General features: G+C 41.3%; 1 protein-coding gene and 1 long non-coding RNA gene across 2 annotated transcripts in view; one reads left to right on the forward strand and one right to left on the reverse strand.

Annotated features, from left to right (window-relative positions):
- LOC129855487 (NAD-dependent protein deacylase sirtuin-5, mitochondrial-like) overlaps nucleotides 1–25,782 on the forward strand; it is a 128,463-nt gene that overhangs the window by 39,551 nt on the left and 63,130 nt on the right. The window lies entirely within an intron of this gene.
- LOC129855492 (uncharacterized) overlaps nucleotides 14,895–25,782 on the reverse strand; it is a 42,047-nt gene continuing 31,159 nt past the window's right edge. Inside the window, exons 2-3 of the long non-coding RNA XR_008759515.1 lie at nucleotides 18,002–18,162; nucleotides 14,895–17,793 (exon numbers count right to left, since the gene is read on the reverse strand). This is a non-coding gene — a long non-coding RNA (uncharacterized LOC129855492). The remainder of the gene's footprint in view (nucleotides 17,794–18,001; nucleotides 18,163–25,782) is intronic.

Raw genomic sequence — 25,782 nt, forward strand, 5'->3', positions numbered from 1 at the left:
AGATTCTCGCCACACCACCGGGTAGGAGCGACCTGTCAGGTAGGACGCAATCCAAGCGTGGGCCGCGCCATAGATGCTCAACTCGGAGAGGGTGGAGAGGAGGATCTGATGGTTCACAGTATCAAAGGCAGCCGATAGGTCTAGAAGGATGAGAGCAGAGGAGAGAGAGTTAGCTTTAGCAGTGCGGAGCGCCTCCGTGACACAGAGAAGAGCAGTCTCAGTTGAATGACTAGTCTTGAAACCTGACTGATTTGGATCAAGAAGGTCATTCTGAGAGAGATAGCAGGAGAGCTGGCCAAGGACGGCACGTTCAAGAGTTTTGGAGAGAAAAGAAAGAAGGGAAACTGGTCTGTAGTTGTTGACATCGAAGGGATCGAGTGTAGGTTTATGTATGTGTATGTGTACATACACATATGTATGTGTACATACAGTACACAGTTCATGTCTCAAATGTCTCAAGGCTTAAAAGTCCTTCTTTAACCTGTCTCCCACCTTCAGCTACACTGGGTGCAATGGATTTAACAAGTGACATCAATAAGGGATCATAGCTTTCACCTGGATTCACCTGGTCATGTTATGGAAAGGGCAGGTGTTCCTAATGTTTTGTACACTCTGTGTATACCGTCAGGGCTTCTGATTGTTTGGTTGTGTTAAATTCATTCAGGTTTTTTAGTGTCATATAAAGATTAAATATATTGTTGGGCTGGAATAGCCAATAGTCAACACACCAGGTTGTCCTTTTCCATTGAGGCCTTTGTCCCATGCTGTAATACATACATTTTCCCTCCTCTTATGAATAAAGTTCTCAACAAATTATGATTGGGTCAGTACCACTGGAGATGTTTTGGGACAATAATGTCCTCCTCCAGTCTAGATGGATGCCATATTGTACAATTTGTGTCCCCTCTTTTCGTAGGCCTAGATTAGATGGTTGCATTCAAGACAAGGTTTTTATTGACCTGGTTGTCAGTGTCAGCAGAGTATGCCTAAACTACTCTGTAATAAAAAATATTCTTCTAATGTCTCCAGTCATATAAAGTGTAGTATAATTGCATGAAATGTGTTTATCAAAGTCCACAGCTGCTCCAAAACTTGAAACTCATGTGTCGCCTATGACAGAGACACATGCTAATAGCTAGAATACAAGCTATTTATTTATTTAATGTTGGCTAATTTAGTGTTGTTATTAACCTTTTACTGCAGTGGGCTAAAACAGGGTCACAGAGTGTTTCTTGGTTTTCTTAAACAAAACTTTGAAACAAAAATGAAAGTAACTCACACACATGGTTATGGGCTTAAAAAAAGAACACACGTGTACCATGTCCGATATATTGAAATATATTACGTTTTGAGTTTGCATCCCAAAATTACACTTTATATACATCACAGAAGACTGAAATATACAGTTGAAGTCGGAAGTTTACATACATTTAGGTTGGAGTCATTAAAACTTGTTTTTCAACCACTCCACACATTTCTTGTTAATTAAGAAACTATAGTTTTGGCAAGTCGGTTAGGACATCTACTTTGTGCATGACACAAGTGATTTTTCCAACAATTGTTTACAGACAGATTTCACTTATAATTCACTGTATCACAATTCCAGTGGGTCAGAAGTTTACATACACTAAGTTGACTGTGCCTTTAAACAGCTTGGAAAATTCCAGAAAGTGATGTCATGGCTTTAGAAGCTTCTGATAGGCTAATTGACAGCATCTGAGTCAATTGGAGGTACACCTGTGGATGTATTTCAAGGCCTTCCTTCAAACTCAGTGCCTCTTTGCTTGACATCATGGGAAAATCAAAAGAAATCAGCCAAGACCTCAGAAAATAAATTGTAGACCACAAGTATGGTTCATCCTTGAGAGCAATTCCAAACACGCAGGTATAAACACCATGGGACCACGCAGCCGTCATACCGCTCAGGAAAGAGACGTGTTCTGTCTCCTAGAGATGAACGTACTTTGGTGTGAAAAGTGCAAATCAATCCCAGAACAACAGCAAAGGACCTTGTGAAGATGTTGGAGGAAACAGGTACAAAAGTATCTATATCCACAGTAAAACAAGTCCTATATTACATTTAAGTCACTTAGCAGACGCTCTTATCCAGAGCGACTTACAAATTGGAAAGTTCATACATCTTCATCCTGGTCCCCCCGTGGGAATTGAACCCACAACCCTGGCGTTGCAAGCGCCATGCTCTACCAACTGAGCCACACGGGACAACCAATCATTGGCTATATAAACATAACCCGAAAGGCAGCTCAGCAAGGAAGAAGCCACTGCTCCAAAACCTCCATTAAAAAAAAGCCAGGCTACGGTTTGCAACTGCACATGGGTACAAAGATCGTACTTTTTTAAGAAATGTCCTCTGTTCTGATGAAACAAAAATAGAACTGTTTGGCCATAATAACCATCATTATGTTTGGATGAAAAAGGGGGAGGCTTGCAAACCGAAGAACACCATCCCAACCGTGAAGCACGGGGGTGGCAGCATCATGTTTTGGGGGTGCTTTGCTGCAGGAGGTACTGGTGCACTTCACAAAATAGATGGCATCATGAGGATGGAAAATTATGTGGATATATTGAAGCAACATCTCAAGACATCTGTCAGGAAGTTAAAGCTTGGTCGCAAATGGATCTTCCAAATGGACAATGACCCCAAGCATACTTCCAAAGTTGTGGCAAAATGGCTTCAGGACAACAAAGTCAAGATATTGGAATGGCCATCACAAAGCCCTGGCCTCAGTCCTGTCGAGAAATTGTGGGCAGAACTGAAAAAGCATGTGCGAGCAAGGAGGCCAACAAACCTGATTCAGTTACACTAGCTCTGTCGGGAGGAATGGGCCAGAATTCACCCAACTTATTGTGGGAAGCTTGTGGAACGCTACCCGAAACGTTTGACCCAAGTTAAACAATTTAAAGGCAATGCTACCAAATACTAATTGGCTGTATGTACAATTCTGACCCACTGGGAATGTATTGAAAGAAATAAAAGCTGAAACAATCATTCTCTCTACTATTATTCTGACATTTCACACTCTTAAAATAAAGTGGTGATCCTAACTGACCTAAGACAGGGAATTTTTACTAGGATTAAATGTCAGGAATTGTGAGAAACTGAGTTTAAATGTATTTGGCTAAGGTGTATGTAAACTTCTGACTTCAACTGTAACAAAACCGTTTGACATAGAAACACTGGATTTTCAGCATTTTGTCTTAAATAATATTTATTAATTATGAAATTTGGAAAAATATTAACAACATTCCACCCATGAGGCCACTTGTTAGCATAACAACTAACAGCTAAACTCAAAATCAGTCAGACTATGAAATTATCGGAGCAGACTGGCAAAAATATTTCTTTGCTTTTCTGACAGTTTTTGAGTCTTAATGATCTCCTTGGTGTTTCATGATTGCGGGTTATCTGTACAAATATGTTTTCCCCGTTGTCTTTCGTGCCTTGTTAGAGCAACCAAATACTGCACAGAAATTGACCATGGTGATGAATCAACTAGTTTTAGGCGCTGTTATCATGCAGCTTGGGGTAGCCACTCATCTGTGGCTGTAGGAAGAATTGATGATGTGGTCTTCCAACATCCCCGCCAGGAGTTGTCATATGTCACCTGGCAACCCTCTATAATGTTGATATCATATGAATTACACATGATCAAACAAAGGTTATAGCTGAGTTTGACAGAGGACAGTGCACACAGATTACATAGTAACGTATTTACTGGTTTACTGTATAAGTGTATATAAGCTATTTTTTTACCCTGCAGTGTGGAATGCGCTTTACATTGACAAATACATTGACCACTTTAGATATCCAAGAGTTTGCTGCATCAATAATCACAAGGTCAACCGATAGACAACACGGGGACCTGCTTTTGTATCCTTCAAGACATAATGGCAAAGTTGTTAGATTTGTCTAACAGTCACATGATTGTCTAGAGTGGATGGTTAAGTGCATCACTGCTGCCTTCCTTAGACCTGATGTCCCAAATGGCACCTTATTCCCTACAAAGTGCACTACTTCTGACGAGAGATCATCAGTTGGTAGAGCATGGTGCTTGCAATGCTAGAGTTGTGGGTTCAATTCCCACGGGGGACCAGTACGAGAAAATGTATGCACTCACTACTTGCTCTGGATAAGAGAGTCTGCTAAATGATGGAAATGTACCCATTAAGATACCTTGATATTTGCACTCTTCATCTCCCTGTTATTCATGACCTTCTATCTGTATAATCATCAACTTGACTTTGCCAAATATAGGGGACGTTATCTTATATTAATTCAGACTATTTTGAGGGCGCTACGGTGTCTCAAAATTGACAAACAGTGCTTTGTCAGGTTTTTCAAGAGGTCTTTTAAGGAAGTGTCGGCTAGTCGCCAGCCGAACTGAAGCATGCTGAGCCTTTAGAACATCACCTCTCTCCCCACCGAAGACCGGGCTTAAATTCCCTGCTCCAACCCTTCATTTTTTCTCCCACTTCTCTGTATCCCTTCTGTCATTTCATAACTGTATCAGATTTTTTTAATGGAACATCTACATAGGCGTACGGAGGCCCATTATCAGCAACCATCATTCCTGTGCTCCAATGGCACGTTGTGTTAGCTAATCCAAGTTTATTATTTTAAAAGGCTAATTGTAACGGCTGTCTTCGGGTGAAAGAGAGGAGGACCAAAATGCAGCGTTGATGATAATCCATGTTTTAATTAGGATATTTAAACGACGAACAAAAACAACAAACTGACAGAAGGAACCGAAAACGCTACAGTCCTGAACATGGGAACACAGAACAGATGAACACACGAACAGGAACAATCACCCACAAACAAACAGTGAAAACAGGCTACCTTAATATGGTTCCCAATCAGAGACAATGACAAACACTTGCCTCTGATTGAGAACCATATTAGGCCAAACAACAAACCCAACATAGAAACACAAAACATAGAATGCCCACCCAGCTCACGTCCTGACCAACTAAACAAAGACTAAACAAAGGAAATAAGGTCAGGAACATGACACTAATTGATCATTAGAAAACCCTTTTGCAATTATGTTAGCACAGCTGAAAACTGTTGTGCTGATTAAAGTAGTATTAAAACTGGCCTTCTTTAGACTAGTTGAGTATCTGGAGCATCAGCATTTGTGGGTTCGATTACAGGCTCAAAATGGCCAGAAACAAAGGACTTTCTTCTGAAACTCATCAGTCTATTCTTGTTCTGAGAAATGAAGGCTATTCCACTCCGGGATGCTGGCCTTCTAGGCAGAGTTGCAAAGAAAAAGCCATATCTCAGACTGGCCAATAAAAATAAAAGATTAAGATGGGCAAAAGAACACAGACACTGGACAGAGGAACTCTGCCTAGAAGGCCAGCATCCCGGAGTTGCCTCTTGACTGTTGACGTTGAGACTGGTGTTTTGGGGGTACTATTTAATGAAGCTGCCAGTTGAGGACTTGTGAAGCATCTGTTTCGCAAACTAGACACTCTAATGTACTTGTCCTCTTGCTCAGTTGTGCACTGGGGCCTCCCACTCCTCTTTCTATTCTGGTTCGAGCCAGTTTGCGCTGATCTGTGAAGGGAGAAGTATACAGCGTTGTAGAAGAAACTTCCGCTGTAACTTACAGACGTACGAGATACCAGACCCGGTCTCAGGGATGGCTAACTCTGGAGATCCCTTCAATCTCCACTGAGTTAGTTAAATCTGATTTCATTTTTTTCAAAAATTTGATTAATTGCCTCTAGGGCAATTTAAAAGGCTGACTGAGGACCTTTTTCTAGAAGAATCTGTTTGTTTTTTATAATTGTGTTTTGCTCTGAGTGTATTGATGAGTTTATTGATGAGTATTATTGATGCATATAGTGTATATTGTTTTTTTATATGCATTGATGTGTATCCAGAGCTCAACTGAGAAAGAGGCCTTGGTTTCAGTGTGATTCACTGTCATAATAAAGAATAAATAAATAAAAATAAACAAGACACTATTTCTAATCAAGATGAATAACACACGTACCTCTGTGTGCCGAGCAGCGAAGGCACCGCAGGTGGTCCGCCTCCAGAGAGACAAAGAGAGAGGAGAATGAGGAGAGAGATAGAGTGATGGGGAGTGAGAGAGAGAGAGGCGCTCCCATAAGGCACATATGGTTCAGGCTACTTTTCTGACGACAAAAGAGTCAACGTGGAAAGCCGCGAGCTCCGCTGTCACGCTACAGACAACCTCCACCTCTCCATGTTGAGCCGCTGAAATCTAGGACGCATGGGTTGTGAGCGGCTCCCAGTTCATTCATAAAAGGAGAGGGACCCACCGAGAAGTCTGGGGCGCTCGCAACATCCGCTTTACGAATGGCCCAAACATGGGGGAAATTCCTTTTGAAATAGTCCAGACCAGGTCCTAAACCTAGCAAGAAAGTGTGTCCTTGTAGCTGTGTGGGCTAATATAATCAAAATATTTGCCTTTGGATAAGTTGAGCCAATGGCCAGTTCAGCAAATTGATGTTAGGCATGATCACTGGGATATAATTGCCTACTAATTGGTTGATGATGTAATTGGAAACACTTATCTTCCTCTATCTGTTTCACTACAAAACATAGAAACGCCATTTTCACCTATGTTGATGTTGGGGTGGCTAAAACACTATTACAATACGATTGTGATTGTGTTGAATTGTGTTTTGGAAACAAAGATAGAGATGGTTTTAAAAAGGTAGTTGTAATATTTAGTTCAGTACAGAAATGTGTAGGCGGCTTAACTTACCCTGTCCGGTGGCTAAACTTACCCCGGGCCAAGAGACCACTTTTTTTGACAAGCTATGTTTTAAAAACTATAATGTTTACATGCATTCTGATTATTTCCAGGGATACACAACCTCTTGAAATATATGTTGATATCTTTGTTAGAAAGAATACAACATTTCCCTTGATGGAGTGATGCTGAATGTAAACCCTGAACTTAACCCACTTTTCCCTACAAACGCCCGACCATTGAAGCACAGATAGCAGACGGATGCTGTCCACTCGATGTGGTGCTGAAACGAACAGTTGAATGAATGCGTCTCTCAAAGCTTTTCAGTACAAGTCATCTAACAACAACACATTACAATACAATACAATACAAAACAACACAAGTAGCAGAATGAACATAAAGAGCCATTTCAGTGGGCTTTATTTATTAATAAAAAGTGGGCTTTATTTATTAATTTGTGTGAGCTTAATTTGAAATGGTTTATTTGAAGTGGTTTTGAATACGCATGTTGACTTTTGGATAAAGGTGGCAATGTGGTTTTCACGAGCAGTCACCGTGTGCTAGGAAAGAAAGGATAAAAAAGGAAGGATAAAATAAATTTAAGAAAGGATGAATGAAAGAAAAAAAACGAATTACATATAGTAAAGAAAGAAATAAAGAATATCAGAAACAGATAACAGAAAAGAAAGAACAAACCAAAGCAAGTCTTCATACAAAATGCAAATATTTAGTATTGGGTATTGGCAGGTCTGGCTTAATGCAGGGGCTTACAGGTGCTGAAGCCCCTGGGCCCAAGCCCGTAGGGGGCCCAGAGGCAAAAGAAATTGAAGTATATATATTTTTTTGCTGCAACCGCCAACCACAGGAGTCCGCTCTCAATGTTAAAAATAGCTGTGGATTAAGTTTTATCACAAGTTGTTACGAGAATTATGTTCTCAATGTTCATAACCCAATTCAATTAAACTACTCAGTCTGCAACCCAGAATTTGTAAGATACTGGTTGAATGAAACAGACGGAGGCCCAGCTATGATAGTCAAAATGTTTATTCACGGGCGCGCTGGTTCGCTGTATAAAACCATTCATTTTATACCGGCTCCTTACACACATACTTTTGCACACAAACAGTAGATATCATACGCAGATACATACACACGAACAGTAGGTATCCTACGCACATACTGTATCAATACCCAGCCGACAAAGATTAGGGACCGTGAGAAGCACTCCCTGTCCTTTCCCAAATCTCTCAGTGGCCCCTAGCCAAGGTCGGCACCGAATCTTGCTCAGACAGTCTGTTCTTAAGATACTATAGAGACATAGTGTACAGATATATTGTTTTACCCTAATTCTGACTAAAACTACACACATCATTTATTATAATTTTACTGACTAAGACTACACACATTATTAATAATAATTTGATGATTCTAATGTATTTCATTGATTATTCTAATCAATTACAAACAATTATATAGTTTCAGGGTGGAATATTCTAATCATTAATTTAAACATACAGTATAAATTCCATCAACAATCCACCCTTAATGACTAAATAATACACCCTGATACATCAATTGTATACAAGGATAATCCAAACCAATACATCTATGTACATTCGATATTCATCAATGACTGTTATAGGCCTAACAGCTCCCTGTTAGGATTTTTATTACAATCTTCATAAAAACAGTCATAAACATTAAAAATAGTCCCGTAGTTAAAAGAAACGGAGCCATCTCCTAGGCCTGGAGGCCTGTATTCGTCATCCCACTGGCCGGAGCTCGGAATCGGTCCGTACCTCACCATCTGTTGCGTCATTGACCTCTCCAGAGTCCTGGTGATCAAACCTCTCATACACGGAATCAAACAACATCCACACAGAACCAACACACTGAAAGTTGCCCACAACACAGTGATTATGACATTTTTCAATTTCCCAAACACTCTGTCAAACCACTTTGTTAGAGAATTATCCAGCCCAGAGTTCTCTGCTAATTTGTGAGCTAATGTGGTTAAACCAGCCAGGGCCTTGGTCACTGATCCGTCTGGAGCTGTGTTATTAAAAAATAAACGTACTGCAAGGAACCCCAATCATTCTACATACCCCGCCCTTTTCTGCCAATTAACATACCGAGAGTCAGTCTATTTTACCAGGTCATGAGGGAGGTGGCGGATAATTGGTCAGAGAACCCCTTTACTGCACCCCCAGTATCATTCACAAATCTCTGTTGGTTATAATAGATGTCATTATTCCAATCCACATTTGTATTTATTGTCAACCACCAAAATAACGTAGTGGTAAAGCCTTCACCTATTTGATTCATAGCTTTGTATTAATCTGGAACTTCCCTGAGGATGCCAATAGCATCCATCTAGACAAATCTACTGCCCTCCTGGTCAAAACTCCTCCTGTGCCTACTTTAGCCTCCTATAACTGGCCTCTGATGCCTAACTCGAACTGGTTGGACCAATAACCCCGGGGCGCAAGTGCCTAACCACCCTTTCTGGTAGTTTCTGTCGTATGCGTCCTTTGCTGGTATGAGCCCACCCTACATCAGTTATAGGTGCTGTTAGGTTTAGAATTTTCTCCTGTACTTCCAAACCTAAGTTAGTCACATTAACGATTACCTTTCAGCCATTAAAATCATCTAAGTTCTCGGTGCCATTCTTGTGTCTATAACCCTGGTACTCATCAGGAGTTAAAGTGAAACGAGGTGGGTTGGCCGAGTACTTCAATCTGGCCAATCCAATCCCTGTAAAGTTATTTGCTTTCCTAGGGAATTGTTCAATGTTTACCTTAAATCCTACCTCTTGATCTTCTTTGACTCCTTATTTTGTAAGACTCATCAGTGTATTATATAGTTTATCTTTGACTTTTTATCAATGACAATGGCGTCATATAATTAGTACCGGCGTAGTGGTGGATCTGGATGTATCAGAAAGGTTACCAAGACTATGATGGAGCTCAGAGCCCCTACTCTTCCCAAAAACCACCAACCCTCTCCTGCCCTTAGTCGGTCTGCTAGGTACCACCCCATACTCACACTTCTAGGATCACCCACAGTGATGAACGGTCGGGATAGGAAATCTTCGTTTAAGGAGGTAATCCCCGGACCCTGTTGGTACTCGGTTCTTCTCCTAACTCTGTGTGTGATCAGCAGTATTTATATGGGTACATACCTTATTGCAGTGGGTAACGTGGACCCAAGTGACTCTCTCAGCTATTCTAATGGCAAAGGCGGGGGTTTTAACAGAACCTGGTATGGGCCTTCCCAACGGGGCTGCTTCCAGTCTATTCTCCTCTGGGACTGGATCCACACCCCGTCTCCTAGTTGGATTGAGTGAATCACCTTCTTGTAATTCACCTGTTGGACACAAAATCTTGGACATACGGGTTTGGTTAACAAACAGTCTTCTCATGTGTTCTGCTAGTATATCTTCTACTTCTATGTCTACCTGTTCTGGTCCCTAACTCTGGCCTTCTATCTGTTCTACCTGATTAGCTAAACTGTCAGCCATTATTTAAAGAAATAGATCCTAGTAACCCAACTCTAGGGATAATATCTTGACCTACATTTTTTAGTTACCATAATCGTGTCCGCCAAGTACGTTGGGAACGCTTCTACCCATTTGCTATATTTATCTATCATAACATTTTGTTTGTTAATTATCCAATAGGCCACAAAGTGTCTTAACCTATCCCCCCTATTGATACATGGCTCTGCCCATATCTAAACAATGACAGGTAAGATTAGTAAATGATCCTTATGTAGGACATTATCTTGCATGATTGCCCCTTTCATTTTCCACCTGTCCAATTCTCCCTGGGGCGTTCGTTCATGGCTATCCTGTAACAATTATCTGTCAAGTATCTTATCTTCTTTGGTTTTAAATGCCTATGTGCTTGTCTGTATAAATAGTAACCTTTCTATCCTTTCTTATTTCGCAGGCACTAGTCAATGCTACTATTTCGGGCTGTTGTGCAGAATAATTTCTAGGCAATGCTTCAGTGTCTAACACCTTAGTCCCTGAAACTAACTAAGCTTTCATTCCCCTTTTGTCTCCACCCAGTAACTGTTATCTACCCATTCTGTGTCACTTCTATCTTCTCTCCTCATGCTACTCCCCAACCATCAAGGTCTCAGCAGTGCGGGGAGGGCTTCTCCGTCTGCCCTTCCTTCTATCTGTCTGTCGCTCTTTCTTATAACAGTCCGTATCAAATATGGGTTGTTTCCAAATATTGACTAAATGTCTCACTGTCTCCCTGTCTGAACTCATGGATTTGAGAAAAATCACCTGTCTATGGTGGCAATCTCTAAGGTTATTACATAGTTTGATTAAGGTTATCCCGATGCTCTCAATGATCCTGGATCACCACAGATGTCATACATCCCTGTCCTGTTGGCTTGGATTAGGTTCTAAATACTTAACATAAGTCTACCATTAATCCAAGGCTATGTCATTTCTTTCTTCTCCTTGGTTCAAATTACAAATATGTCAAAGAACTATAAACTCGTTCATAATTATCAATTAGACGAATTACCTTAAAATCAGTATCACAAAAACATATCAATAGTGAGACGCTATTATTATAATTATCTGTAGTCGTAAACTTGGGCACGTACTACTGAGAAAATTCCCAGAAAATAGCCCTAATTTAAAGGTCCAAGCGTTTCCCCTGCAAGGATTCTCCTTACTCTCTCTCTCTCTCTCGTTGTCTCTCATTCGCCTACGTTCCCTTTTCTGTCTGTGCTCTTACTGGCTATCTCCCCCAGAGTGGCCATCAAGTATTCTGCCCCTTTCAGCTTCTTCTAAGTCTCCTCGCGTTTACAGTGCTGTTTATAATCAATTGCATATCTTTTTACTTCAACCCAGTTCTGCTAGTCCCCACCCTACCAAGGTTTTCTTTGTGGTACTGCTCATCTCGGGACGTATTCCGCTGAGGAAAGCTATCTTCAGCTGTTGGTGGCATGCAGTGTTAAAACCATCTGCTATGGGGGGCTTTGTTAAACCACTGTTGGCGTTAAACACATCCTTCAGTCTCTCTAAGTACTGACTGATGGACTCCCCATCCCCCTGCCTACATTCGGAAAACTTGGAGAAGTCTGCGTGTCGGTGATAATAATCCCTCAAGTTATTATACAATTCTGTAATTTTAACAGCGTAATCACCCTCTGCTGCCCATGGCACTGTAATTAAATTGTTATGGCCGGGCACCCATTGCCCTCGTACAGCTGCCCAGTCCTTCCCCACCAACTGCCGTACCGCTCTCTCCACTTCTCCTGTGTTTAACTTGAAGCTGGCTGTCAAACCTTCTAGATCCCTTCTAGATCCTTCCATGCCTGTTTTAGGGTGTACCATTCCTTCCACCGCTCTTTCTACATCCCTATGTGTCCATGCCCTATACACTTCTAAAATGGGTCCCTGTACTGCGTCCCCAGCCCGTGGGTTGGGCAAGGCAATTAGAGGATACTGACTAGCCTCCCTTTCATCTTCGTCATCCAGCCATTCTGCTACTCCTCTCCTCCCTGGGCTCTGGTTATGCAACCTCAGCCTTCTGAGTGGTAAAGCCCTGTCTCTACCTCGTTCCCCTGCATCCTGTCGCTTGTTCATCCTACGTCCTAGTTCGGTTAAATCTGTCATGACTTTCCCTAGAGCAGCTAGCCCTATCCTTTCCTCCTGCTGCTCTACCCCTCCCTCGGCTCCAGGAGGTTCCCCGTATGGGGGTGGTGGGGGTGGGACGGGAAGCCCTGGCTGCCGTCTTCTCACCACCACTGTTTCATCATCGGGATTCTCTCTCCACGCCTGATCTATCAGGGTTGGGTACAATTTAGGCTTGTGAGAGACCTCCAGAGGAGCCGTGGGAGTTATTGTTCCTAGTTGCTGGCCACTTACATCTTCCTTCTTTTTTACTTCCTTTCTCTTTTTCTTTTCAGAAAATGATGTCATGGCTTTAGAAGCTTCTGGTAGGCTAATTGACAGTGTGTAAACAATTAGGAAAAACTGTAATACTTTCTGAGAAGTAGCCATTATTGAATATTTTACACTCAAGTTTGTCATACTTTAACAAAAGCCTTTTCAAAGTCAGCTATGAATACCAGGCCTGGTTTCCCAGATTTTTCATAGTGTTCTATTGTTTCCAGTACTTGTCTTATATTATCTCCAATGTATCGTCCATGTAAAAAAACATGGCTGATTAGGATGAATAATATCCAACAATACCTTTTTTAATTCTATGAACTTTGCATTTTGCCATACTTTTTGCATCACAACACTGAAGTGTAAGGGGCCTCAAATGTTTTAAATGGACTGGATCTTTATATTTACCACTTGGGTCCGTCCTGTTTCAGTAGTAATGAAATCAGACCTTCTTGTTGAGTATCTGATAATCTAGCCTTTTTATAGGACTTCTACAGGATCGGTGGGTCTCCTATGGAACGGTTGAGCTAATGTAGGCTGTCATTAGCATGAGGTTGTAAGTAACAAGAACATTTCCCAGGACGTAGACATATCTGATATTGACAGAAAGCTTAAATTCTTGTTAATCTAACTGGACTCTCCATTTTACAGTAGCTATTATAGTGAACGAATACCATGCTATTGTTTGAGGAGAGTGCACAGTTATGAACTTGAAAGTGTATTAATAAACCAATTAGGCACATTTGGGCAGTCTTGATACAACATTTTGAACAGAAATGCAATGGTTCATTGGATCAGTCTAAAACGTTGCACATACACTGCTGCCATCTAGTGGCCAAAATGTAAATTGCGCCTGGGCTGGCATAATACATTTTGGCCTTTCTCTTGCATTTCGAAGATGATGGTACAACCCCCCCCCCCCAAAAAAGTATGTTTTTTTTCTTTGTATTATCTTTTACCAGATCTAATGTACTATATTCTCCTACATTAATTTAACATTTCCACAAACTTCAAATTGTTTCCTTTCAAATTGTATCAAGAATATGCATATCCTTGTGTCAGGTCCTGAGCTACAGGAAGTTAGATTTGGGTATGTCATTTTAGACGAAAATGTAAAAAAGGGGCGGATCCTTAAGAGGATTTATAGGACTGGTTAAAACATGCTAATAACGGTCCTCTGAGTACATCAAAAAAGGTTTGTTTTACCTCAACTGGTATGCCAGCCATCCCTGGAGTTTTCCCAAACTTAAGGGCTTTAATTGCATCAAGAAGTTCCTCCTCTGTAACTTGGCCTTCACATGAATCTTTCTGTACAGTTGTTCATTTTACATTATTAACAGAAAAAAAATCCATACAATTAACTTCGGTTAGTGGAAATGGAGGAGACTGAAACAAAAACATATGCTTAATGTACTTTGCTACCTCTTTCAAAAAATGGTTTGGTGAATTGTAGGTGTGATTTGTAACAAGTTTAAGTAAAATATTTTTAGTATAATTTCTATGTTGAAGACAAAAAAATAGTTTGGAGCATTTTTTCATTCCATCCAGTTCACTTTATTTTTTATAATATACCACACCATCTTTCTTTAAGGGCCTCCATTTCTTTTTGTTTTTCCTCTAATTTATTGTGTGTGTCATTACCCCCCTCTAGTGATGAGGAAAAGCTATTACAGCTGAAATAGAATAATTGAAAAGTCCTCTCAGAGCTCCAAGTGAAAATGAAGCCCCATTTATGGAAATCTGTACAAACTTAAAGGACTATCATTCTGTTATTCTGTCTGTATCCGGGTGTGTTGGTTATTTATTGGTTTATTCTTAGCAGAAACCCTGATGAAGGAAGCTCACAGTTCCAAATGGCACCCTATTCCCTATGTACTGCACTACTTTCCCCCCCAGAACCCTATAGGGGGTCCTGGTCAGTTAGGGGTTCTGGTCAAAAGTAGTGCACTTTTTAGGAAATAGGGTGCCATTTGGTATGCAAACTAATACATTGCATCAGAGCGATAGAGATGTTGGGCTATCTTAGTTTTCACTCTGTGTATTTTGTGCAGGCAGAGGAGGAGAAAGGCAAGATGGAGAAAGTCAAGCTGGACAACAAGAGGATCCTGTTCAATCTCCTAATTGCACACGTAGCCCAGCACTTCCTCATGTCCAACCCCCACAACATGGTGAGTCTCACCCCGTCCCCCCTCTCCCCTGTTCCCCACTGGGTCCACCAGCAGAACTGGGTCATCTAATGTTTGGGTAGCGGTGCACTAGAGTAGCTGGTGCGGTTGGGTTGATTTGAGGTCGTGTTTGGGTTGTATTGTGATCTGACCGCATCATGACGTGGTCATGTTTTGAACAGGGTGTTATCAAGAATTGCTTCTTTGACCTCCAAGGTCATACAGTGGTTGCGGTTGTGGTTGATGTTTGGCTGTTCTCTGTTGCTGTGTCCATTGATTGATCAATATCTGTCTTACTGATGTCTGCCCCCCCCCCCCCTTCTCAGGAACAGGAAATTATGAAATCAAACATCCTGGAGACTTCCCAACCAGGAAATGTGTATTCCTGTTACAAGAACAGGATTGTTTTGTAAACAGTGGAACCAGGAAGTGTCTTTCCGGAAACAGTGGTGACTCTAAGACCCTGGAATGTTAAAAGAATCCCATGTATCCCTATGTCCTTCAATGCGCTGTACTAATATGGCAGGGTGCTGTAGATGATACATTGTTGCAAATATAAGGTACACAGTGCAGAGAAATGCACAAGAAAGCCACATCAGTCCAATGTCCTAGAATATGTACTGGTAGCCTTAAACAACTGTCCCAGGACCAGTTAATTAGCCGTATCTAACTTACATACTCTCTCTGCTCATGGAAACTGTACCCTGTATCAACCGTTCCTAGACCTGTGTATTAGCACTATCTAACTACTAGTTCATTGTCTACCTCTATTCTAGAACAGTTACTGTTAACCCTCTGTAACTGTCCCAGGACATGTGTATTAGCCCTATTTAACTCCTAGTTCCCTGTCTACCTCTCTGCCTCTGTTCTAGGACCAGTACTGTTAACCCTATGTAATAACTGAACCCTCGCTCCACTGATCTAGGACAGGTACCGTTAAATCTGTAATAACTGTTCTTTCAGGGGGATGAACCATCTAACATGAAGTTATAAAATCCAGAACTTCCTCCTCAACCCTTTGTAACAAATCAAATCAAATTGTATCTGTCATATGTGCCAAATACAACATGTGTAGACCTTACAGTGAAATGCTTACTTACAAGTCCTGAACCAACAATGCAGATTTAAGAAATAAAGTATTAAAGTATTTACTAAAATAAACTGAAGTAATATATATTTTTTAAACATAACAAATAATTAAGGCGCAACAATAAAATAACAGTGGCGAGGGTATATACAGGTGGTACCGGTACAGAGTCAATGTGCGGAGGCACCGGTTAGTTGAGGTAATTGAGGTAATATGTACATGCGCTGTAGGTAGAGGTAAAGTGAGTATGCATGGATAATAAACAGAGAGTGGCAGCAGCGTAAAAATAGGGGGTGGGGACAATGCAAATAGTCTGGGTAGTCATTTGATTAGCTGTTCAGGAGTCTTATGGCTTGGGGCTAGAAGCTGTTAAGAAGCCATTTGGACCTAGACATTGCGCTCCGGTACCGATTGCCATGTGGTAGCAGAGAGAAGAGTCTATGACTAGGGTGGCTGTAGACCTTGGCAATTTTTTGGGCCTTCCTCTGACACCGCCTGGTATAGAGGTCCTGGATGGCAGGAAGCTTGGCCCCAGTGATGTACTGGGTCGTACGGCAAATGTAATGATGGTGTTGGAGTCGTGCTTGGCCATGCAGTCATGGGTGAACAGGGAGTACAGGAGGGGACCGAGCACACAGTCCTGAGGGGCCCTGTGTTGAGGATCAGCGTGGCAGATGTTTTACGTACCCTTACCACCTAGGGGCGGCCTGTCAGGAAGTCCAGAATCCAGTTGCAGAGGGAGGTGTTTAGTCCCAGGGTCCTTAACTTAGTGATGAGCTTTGAGGGCACAACTGTCCCAGGACTTGTTAATACCTGTTAATACTTGTGTAATATTCCTTTCATCTTAGCTTATCTCACCTGTCTGAATTTGTTTCAGGACCTGTACTATCAGTCGTATTGTCAGGTAGGAGTGCTGTTTGCTTCCATTGCTAACTTCAACAACTTCTACATCGAGCTGGATGGCAACAACATGGGAGTGGAGTGTCTCAGGCTTCTCAACGAGATCATTGCAGACTTCGACGAGGTGAGACAGGGTGTGTCCCAAATGGCACCCTATTTTCTAGTGCACTACTGTTGACCACTGTCCAAATTGCAGCCTTTTCCCTATATAGTCCACTACCTTTGACCAAGTCTATGGCATCCTATTTCCTTTATAGTTCACTACTTTTGACCAAAGTCCTATGGGTGCTGGTCAAAAGTAATATATTATATTGGGAATATGGTGCCAAATGGGATGCAACCAGTGGCCCAACACCTCCTCTAAGTTCACTTTCTACTGTTCCATGTGTACTGACAGTGTTAGCTGGTCAGAGATCAGAGTGGTGGTGTGATCCTGAAGTTAATCTCAACCTACCTTCACCTGGAATGCTTTTCCAACAATCTTGAAGGAGTTCCCACATATGCTGAGTACTTGTTGGCTGTTTTTCCTTCACTTTGCAGTCCAACTCATTCAAGGGTTTTTCTTTATTTTTACTGTTTGCTACATAATAGTAATAGTGAAGCCATCAAAACTATGAAACAACATATATGGAATCATGTAATAATCAAAAAAGTGTTAAACAAATCAAAATATATTTTCTTCAACGTAGCCACCCTTTGCCTTGAAGACAGCTTTAAACACTCTTGGCATTATCTCAACCAGCTTCACATGGAATTCTTTTCCAACAGTTTTGAAGGAGTTCCTACATATGATGAACACTTGTTGGCTGCTTTTCCTTCACTCTGCGGTCCAACTCATCCCAAACCATCTCAATTTGGTTAAGGTCAGGTGATTGTGGAGGCCCGGTCATCTGATGCAGCACTCCATCACTCTTCTTCTTGGTCAAATAGCTCTTACACAGCCTGGAAGTGTGTTTGGTCATTGTCCTGTTGAAAAACAAAGGATAGTCACACTAAGCGCAAACCAGATGGAATGGTGTATCGCTGCAAAATGCTGTGGTAGCCATGCTGGTTAAGTGTGCCTTGAATTCTAAATAAATCACAGACAGTGTCACCGGCAAAACACCCCCACACCATCACACCTCCTCCACAATACTTTACGGTGGGAATCCACATACAGAGATCATCCGTTCACCTATTCTGCGTCTATGCGAAAAATCCAACCAGGAAGTGGGAATTCTGAGGCTTGTAGTTTTCAAGTGAATGCCTATCCAATATCCAGTGTCTCTGGGGTCAGATTGCACTTCCTAAGGCTTCTAGTAGATGTCAACAGTCGTTAGAAGTTGTTTCAGGCTTCTATTGTGAAAGGGGAGAGAATAAGACCAGAGTAAGTGGCTCAGCTGAAAACCATGAGTTGTTTATCGCACGTTGCCGTGAGCGCGTCGTTGGTTATCTTTCTTTTCTATTGTCAACGCTGTTGTCCAGTTGAAATAATATTGAATATTTATGATAAAAAGATCCGAATGATTGATTATAGACATCGTTTGACATGTTTCTATGAACTTTCATGGACCTTTTATGACTTTTCGTCTGGATGTTGTGCACGCGCTTTGTGCATATTACGAAACTAAACGCGCGAACAAAAAGGAGGTTTCTGGACATAAAGATGAACTTTATCGAACAAAACAAACATTTATTGTGTAACATTGAGTCCTGGGAGTGCCACCAGATGAAGATCCTCAAAGGTAAGTGATTCATTTTAACGCTACTTCTGACTTTTGTGACACCTCTCCTTGGCTGGAAAATGTCTGTATGTTTTTTTGTGGCTAGGCGCTGTCCTACCATAATCGCATGGTGTGCTTTCGCCGTAAAGCCTTTTTGAAATCGGACACTGTGGTTTGATTAACAAGAAGTTTATCTTTAAAATGGTGTATAATACTTGTATGTTTGAGGAATTTTAATTATGAGATTTCTGTTGTTAGAATTTGGCGCCCTGCAATTTCACTGGCTGTAGGCCATGTGTTCCGCTAGCGGAACTCCCTTCCCGGAAAGGTTAATTGAAATGCGTTCCAGATGACTACCTCATGAAGCTGGTTGAGAGAATGCCAAGAGTGTGTAAAGCTGTCATCAAGGCAAAGGGTGGCTACTTTGAAGAATCTCAAATGTAAAATATATTTTGATTTGTTTAACACATTTTTGGTTACTACATGATTCCTTATGTGTTATTTCATAGTTTTGATGTCTTCACTATTATTCTACAAAGTAGAAAATAGAATAAATAAAGGAGAACCCTTGAATGAGTAGGTGTGTCCAAACCTTTGACTGGTGCTGTATATCTCTTTTTCTCTCTCTCATTCTGTCTGTCTATAGCTGATGGATAAAAAGTGCTACAGAGACATCGAGAAGATCAAAACCATCGGAAGCACATACATGGCTACAGTAGGCCTACTACCTACCACTGGCTCCAAGGTACACTAAAATACAGTATGGCATAACGTGTGTGTGTTTGCACAAGCATGTGAGTGTGCGTGCATGTTTACATACAGTGGGGTCCATAAATATTGGCAACCTTGATAGCCTAGCAGGTAGCCTAGTGATTAAGAGTGTTGGGCCAGTCACCGAAAAGTTGCTGGTTTGAATCACTGAGACAGCAAGGTGGAAAGATGTGCCGTTCTGCCCTTGAGCAAGGCAGTTGACCTCCAACAACTGCTCCCCGAGTGCCGATGAGGTGGAAGTCGATTAAGGCAGCCCCCCCGCACCTCTCTGATTCAGAGGGCTTGCATTAAATGCAAAAGACACATTTCGGTTGCGTGCATTCAGTTGTGCAACTGACTAGGGAAAGGGGTATAACAAGTAAGTTGAATTCATTCAACCAAAATGTGTTTTCCTCATTTAACCCAACCTCTCTGAATCAGAGAGAGACGGGGGACTGACTTAATCGACCTTCATGTCATCAGCACCTGGGGAGCAGTTGTTGTTCGGGGTAAACTGCCTTGCTCAAGGGCAGAACAGCAGTTTTTGAATCCACCTTGCTGGTTCAGGGATTCAAACCAGCAACCTTTTAGTTACTGGTCTAACGCTCTTAATCTTTTTGAGATTTTTTTTATTACTTGTTAAACAAAATCTCTTTCTCTGAGCAATTGTATTAGTATAATTTTTTTTTCGTATACAAAAAAAAAAAAAATTGTATACAATATAGCTCAGTATTTGTATTCTTTATTTTATACAGTCTTTTTTGCTCATCATTGTCAAGGGTGCCATTAATTATGGCAATTAATGGGGGCCTCACTGTATGTGCATGTCTAAAAATGTCTTACCTCAATATAGACCACCTTTTGAGTGCCAAGTCTAAGGGTCCTCAGATACTGTTTTATTTGAATGCTGTCACGTTTCCACTCTCAAAATTCTCCATGAGAGCAGAGGGAGAGAGAAAGTGAATAGAGCGAGAGGATTAACCGTTACTGTGGTGTCAGCATATCTGCCTTTTATAAAACAAACTTCTGGCTTTACGTTAAACCCTCTAAGGTGGTCAAACAAAACAGGCATTTTAAAATTTACAGTATATGCAAGCTTTATGCAAAGCTCACAGTTCGCGAGCCAGCATGACTTTTAAATCCTTATGGTATTGGCTGCGTCAGCTGCATGAAATCACTTACGTGATAACTCATTTTTGACTTATTTCTCTCTTTTTGTCTTGTGATTCCAAGGCTAAGAAGTCCACCTCCTCACACTTATGCACAGTGGCAGATTTTGCTATTGAGATGTTTGATGTACTGGATGTCTTCAACTACCATTTGTACAATGACTTTGTCTTGAGAGTTGGTGAGTGAAAACACACGCACGCCACACATGCACGCACACTGACAAACACACAGGACCACACAGTTCTGATAATATAATGGATCCAGAGGGAATGGCAGCCCATTTTACGGGCTTCTCTCCAATTGTGCTATTTTGTGTATTTTTTGGCACTGATCTTAACTTTTTTTGTACATAATATTTCCGCCATAATTTCCTGTGATCGAAAATAACTTATGGACATCAGAACATCTATCACTAACTCAATGAGTCGGAGATGAAAGACAAATTGATTATTGCGGGACAAGCCAAATCCCAGACACTCGAAGAAGGAGGAGATGCCGCTATAGAGGTCGGAGTGCGGGATACCTGACGAGAATACGTCGGAGAGTGGATAAATCGCCTTTACTCTCCGTTCTATTCACTGGAGAATAAAATGGATGAGCTCCGTTCGAGACTATCCTATCAACGTGATCTGAAGAACTGTAATGTCCTATGTTTCTCAGAGTCGTGGCTGAACAAGAACATGGTAAATATAAATCTAGCTGTTTTTTCTATACATCGGCAGGACAGAACGGCTGCATTAGGGAAGCTTAGAAGAGGGGGAGTGTTTCTCTTTGTTAACAATAACTGGTGCGTGATCTCTAATATTAAGGAAGTCTCAAGATTCTCCTCACCTGAGATAGAATACCTCATGATAAGCTGTAGACCACACTATCTACCAAGAGTGTATCATATATGTTTTTCGTAGGTCTCTATTTACAACCACAAACCGATGCTGGAACTAAGACCGCACTCAACAGGTACAGGTTCACTACCCCAAACACTCACACACATGAACGTAGTCATGCAGTCGCGCACGGACACAGACGAAAGAACGCACACCCGCACGCACGCACGCACACACACACACACACACACACACACACACACACACACACACACACACACACACACACACACACACACACACACACACACACACACACAAACAATACAGGTGATCATTCAGTTGTTGTTTATCATGTGTCCTACATCACCCCCAGGTGACAGAAGACGTGCACTGCATCATCAGGGGTCACTATGACTTTGTGTGCCGCGGTAAGGACAGCGTTAAGGGCAAAGGACAGATGCTCACCTATTTATTGGAGGGGCGGAACCTGGATTGTTCCCGGACCAGTCGGTATAACCGTTCAGCCAATAGCAACATCCGCACCAAACTGAGCACCGCCCCCACCGCGACCGCCTATGCCACTATGCGGAACCCCGGCACAGTCCCCGCAGCAACCATCTCCACCAACAGCACCATCCTTTACCTGCCATCTGTGGCTGATCCCAAGGCAAGTGAGTGACTTCGAGACTGTCTCCATGGTGACCAAGGGACCCTCCTTGACAGGGAGAGAAGATAGAGCTCGAGAGATAAAGAGTGGAGTAGATAGGTAGTGACTAAAAGTGAAATATGGATGAGAGGGAGAGAGAGAGAGAGAGAGAGAGAGAGATGAAGTGGGTTCCACTTTTACTGGACTGTCACTAGGTCCCCCTCAGAGAGAATGCGGTTCCACAGTGCAGGCTGCTAGAGTTATAGCCCTGGATCCTGTCCTCTTTCTCTCTGTGAGGAGGAGATGGAACTTAAGGAGTTTGGCCACTACCCAGCCGGGTGGTAGACAACAATTTCTACTCGGCAAGGATCCAAAATCTGTACCATGCAGATTTTACTCGCTGGCGGGCTATTTTGGCACATTTTCTACTAGCCCAGTCTGAAAAGTACTAACCTCACTCTAGCTTAATTTCCATCCCTGAGGAGGGGTGGATACAGTAGTTGAGTGAAGGGTTCTTCTGTATGTTACTACTATAACACTATGGCTTTTTGTCTGTGTGTGGACCTCTGGGCCTCAGGAAGACTTCCGCACCTGGTCTGACTAAATCTGAGAATGGGATGGATCTGTCCCACTGGGTGTGGACCGGATCTGCATGTTCCAATCTTCTCCTTCTAACTAACTGTTTCAGTAACTGATTAACGAGCTAACTACAGGGTTACTACATTGACAGATCGCTGGATGTAACCTGGCTGTTCTCTTCTAAATAGCAAGGCCACGGATGTTCTGTCATGTACTGTACTGTACTGCACAGTCAATGTTATCCACAGTTATCCACAGTCACCCTTATCCACAACCAAGATGGCAACAAAAGCAACATGGAGCATTATGTTTCACTACCTTTAACTATCATTCAACTAATTACAGCTTCTACTGTGCTATGTGCAACACACAATTCCAGAGTAAAACCAGTAAAAGCCAGCCTGTTACCTAACCATTAGTTTGCCTTACTTAACCTTCTTTCCCTCTTATGCATCTTATATCAGAGGTGTTGAGTTAGCGACGGGCCACTCTACAGGCTGAGTTTACTGAAAGCTTTGTAATTATATTGCCTTTCAGATCAGATGTAGATTGCATCTACGTGTATGCATGTCACAGACAGGGCATTTCCTAGACCACATATTTCTCCAAAAGAAACTGCCAGACCACATTGTCTATTGCAAAGTAAAGGAGTCTTTATTACAGCTTTTTAAATGTACAAGACTTTGAATTTTGAGAAGGACAGCTCTTCTGTTAGAGATGGGGAATTGCCTTGTATCAGTTGGGATTCAGAGATGCTCACCGGTATTGTTGGATGCATGATGACATACTAGTGTTCAGTTTGCTGTGTGTTTTATATTAGAGTGGATAACTGATGCTTATAACTTCCAGAATCTTCCGTCACTCCAGTAATTCCATTAAATGTGTGGCAATAACACTGCTTGTGTTCTGAAACAGACCGTCCCCTTCCCTGCCCTGTCTGCATGCAGTAGCAGTGTTGCCAACTGTTTTTGAGTGAGAATCACTGTCGGTTCCTTGATTTGTTGCTAGAAGTCGTTAGATTAAATTTGGACGTTTCCGCAACGTCAGCGGGCTCAGTGCGCTGTTAACTGTAAGAGCATCCTGATTGGAGAACTGTTTATTGTATGAGCATCCTTGATTGGATAGCTCTGTTAAAGAGCATCTTTATTGGATATTCTTGAATAGAAAGTGACGTTAACTGTTAGAGCATCCTGATTCCTGATTGGATAGTGCTGTTAACTGGATCATCCTGATTGGATAGTGCTGTTAACGTATAACAGCATGGATTGCCAATAAGCCAAGTCTGTATTTCTGTGCAAAAAAGAAAACATGGCATAAACTAGGTTTCCATCCAATTTGCGACAGATTTTCATGCAAATATTCTAAAAAATGCATGAAACAATATGCGCATTTTCCCACCAGAGATGTGTTTCCATCAAACTGATCTATTGCAGATAAAAGGCTGTGCGTGATGACATAGTGCACATAAAAATGACTTTTGACGTTAAATTCCCATGTACCGAATAAAAATACGTTAGTTAAATGGGTTTCCATCGCATTTTTAACTCTACTGATGGATTTGTCCCAAAAATGTTTGCGTTATATAGCAAATGTGTCCACTCTGGTCTTGGCAGGTGTGCTCTAGCTAACAGTTTGCAGATCCAGTGCGGGTAGGCTACCTACATTATGAGATTACTATAGATAAGAGCGACATGGTTTGTATTTGTCAAACGGCAGCAAAGTATCGATCATCGGTCACCAAAATATGATCCTCGATATTTATTGGACAGGAGCATCAAGCTCATCACCTTGCACATTCACCACCCTGTGAAGTTCATCAAAACTTATTTAACTTCTAGTTGCACACAATCCCGGATCCGGGAGCACCCTCATCAGTAAAAAAGCTGACTAGCATAGCCTAGCATAGCGCCACAAGTAAATACTAGCATCTAAATATCATGAAATCACAAGTCCAAGACACCAGATGAAAGATACACATCTTGTGAATCCAGCCATCATTTCTGATTTTTAAAATGTTTTACAGGGAAGACACAATATGTATTTCTATTAGCTAACCACGATAGCAAAAGAGCCAACTTTTTTTCCCACCATTTTTTTACTGCATAGGTAGCTATCACAAATTCGACCAAATAAAGATATAAATAGTCACTAACCAAGAAACAACTTCATCAGATGACAGTCTGATAACATATTTATTGTATAGCATATGTTTTGTTCGAAAAATTTGCATTTTTCAGGCATAAATCATAGTTTTACATTACAGCCACCATCACAACTCTCACCAAAGCAACTAGAATAACTACAGAGAGCAACGTGAATTACCTAAATATTCATCATAAAACATTTATGAAAAATACACAGTGTACAGGAAATGAAAGACAAAGATCTTGTGAATCCAGCCAATATTTCAGATTTTGGAAGTGTTTTACAGCGAAAACACAAAATAGCATTATAATAGCTTACTACAATAGCCAACCACACAACAGCATTGATTCAAGCCAACAGTAGTGATAACGAATAAACCAGCAAAAGATATTAATTTTTCACTAACCTTCTCAAACTTCTTCAGATGACAGTCCTATAACATCATATTACACAATACATATATGGTTTGTTCGAAAATGTGCATATTTAGCGGCACAAATCGTGGTTATACAATATGAATAGTAGCCAAACAACAAACAAAATGTCGGGAGAAATCTTGGGAGAGGCACCTAATCTAATCAATAACTAATCATAAACTTGACAAAAAAATACAGGTTGGACAGCAAATGAAAGATACATTAGTTCTTAATGCAACCGCTGTGTTATATTTTTAAAATGAACGTTACTACGACATACAGCGTGCGTTAAAGCGAGACCGCACCGAAATTAATGGCGGAATAATAGTTTCACATTTTTCAACAGAACAACGAATTAACATCATAAATAGTTCATACTATTTGATGAGCTTCCATCAGAATCTTGTGCAAGTTGTCCTTTGTCCAGAATCATCGTTGCTCGGTTGTAGATTGTCGTCTTCAACTTAGCTAATGTTTGCTGCTAATTCCTATGTGGCCCAGACGTGTCCAACTCTTCAAAACGCAGCACAAAGAAAATTCCGAAAATCTCAATATACTGATATAAACTGATATAACTCGGTTTAAAATAACTACATTATGATGTTTTTAACACCTATATCGAATAAAATCAGAGCCGGATATATCTAAGGCCTATAACGAGAGCTTTTCAGAATAACATCCTGAGGTCTGCTTTGCGCCATGACGAACGTTGAAAAGAG

This window comes from Salvelinus fontinalis, chromosome 5, assembly GCF_029448725.1.
Source record: "Salvelinus fontinalis isolate EN_2023a chromosome 5, ASM2944872v1, whole genome shotgun sequence".
In the NCBI taxonomy this organism is placed as follows: Eukaryota; Metazoa; Chordata; class Actinopteri; order Salmoniformes; family Salmonidae; genus Salvelinus; species Salvelinus fontinalis.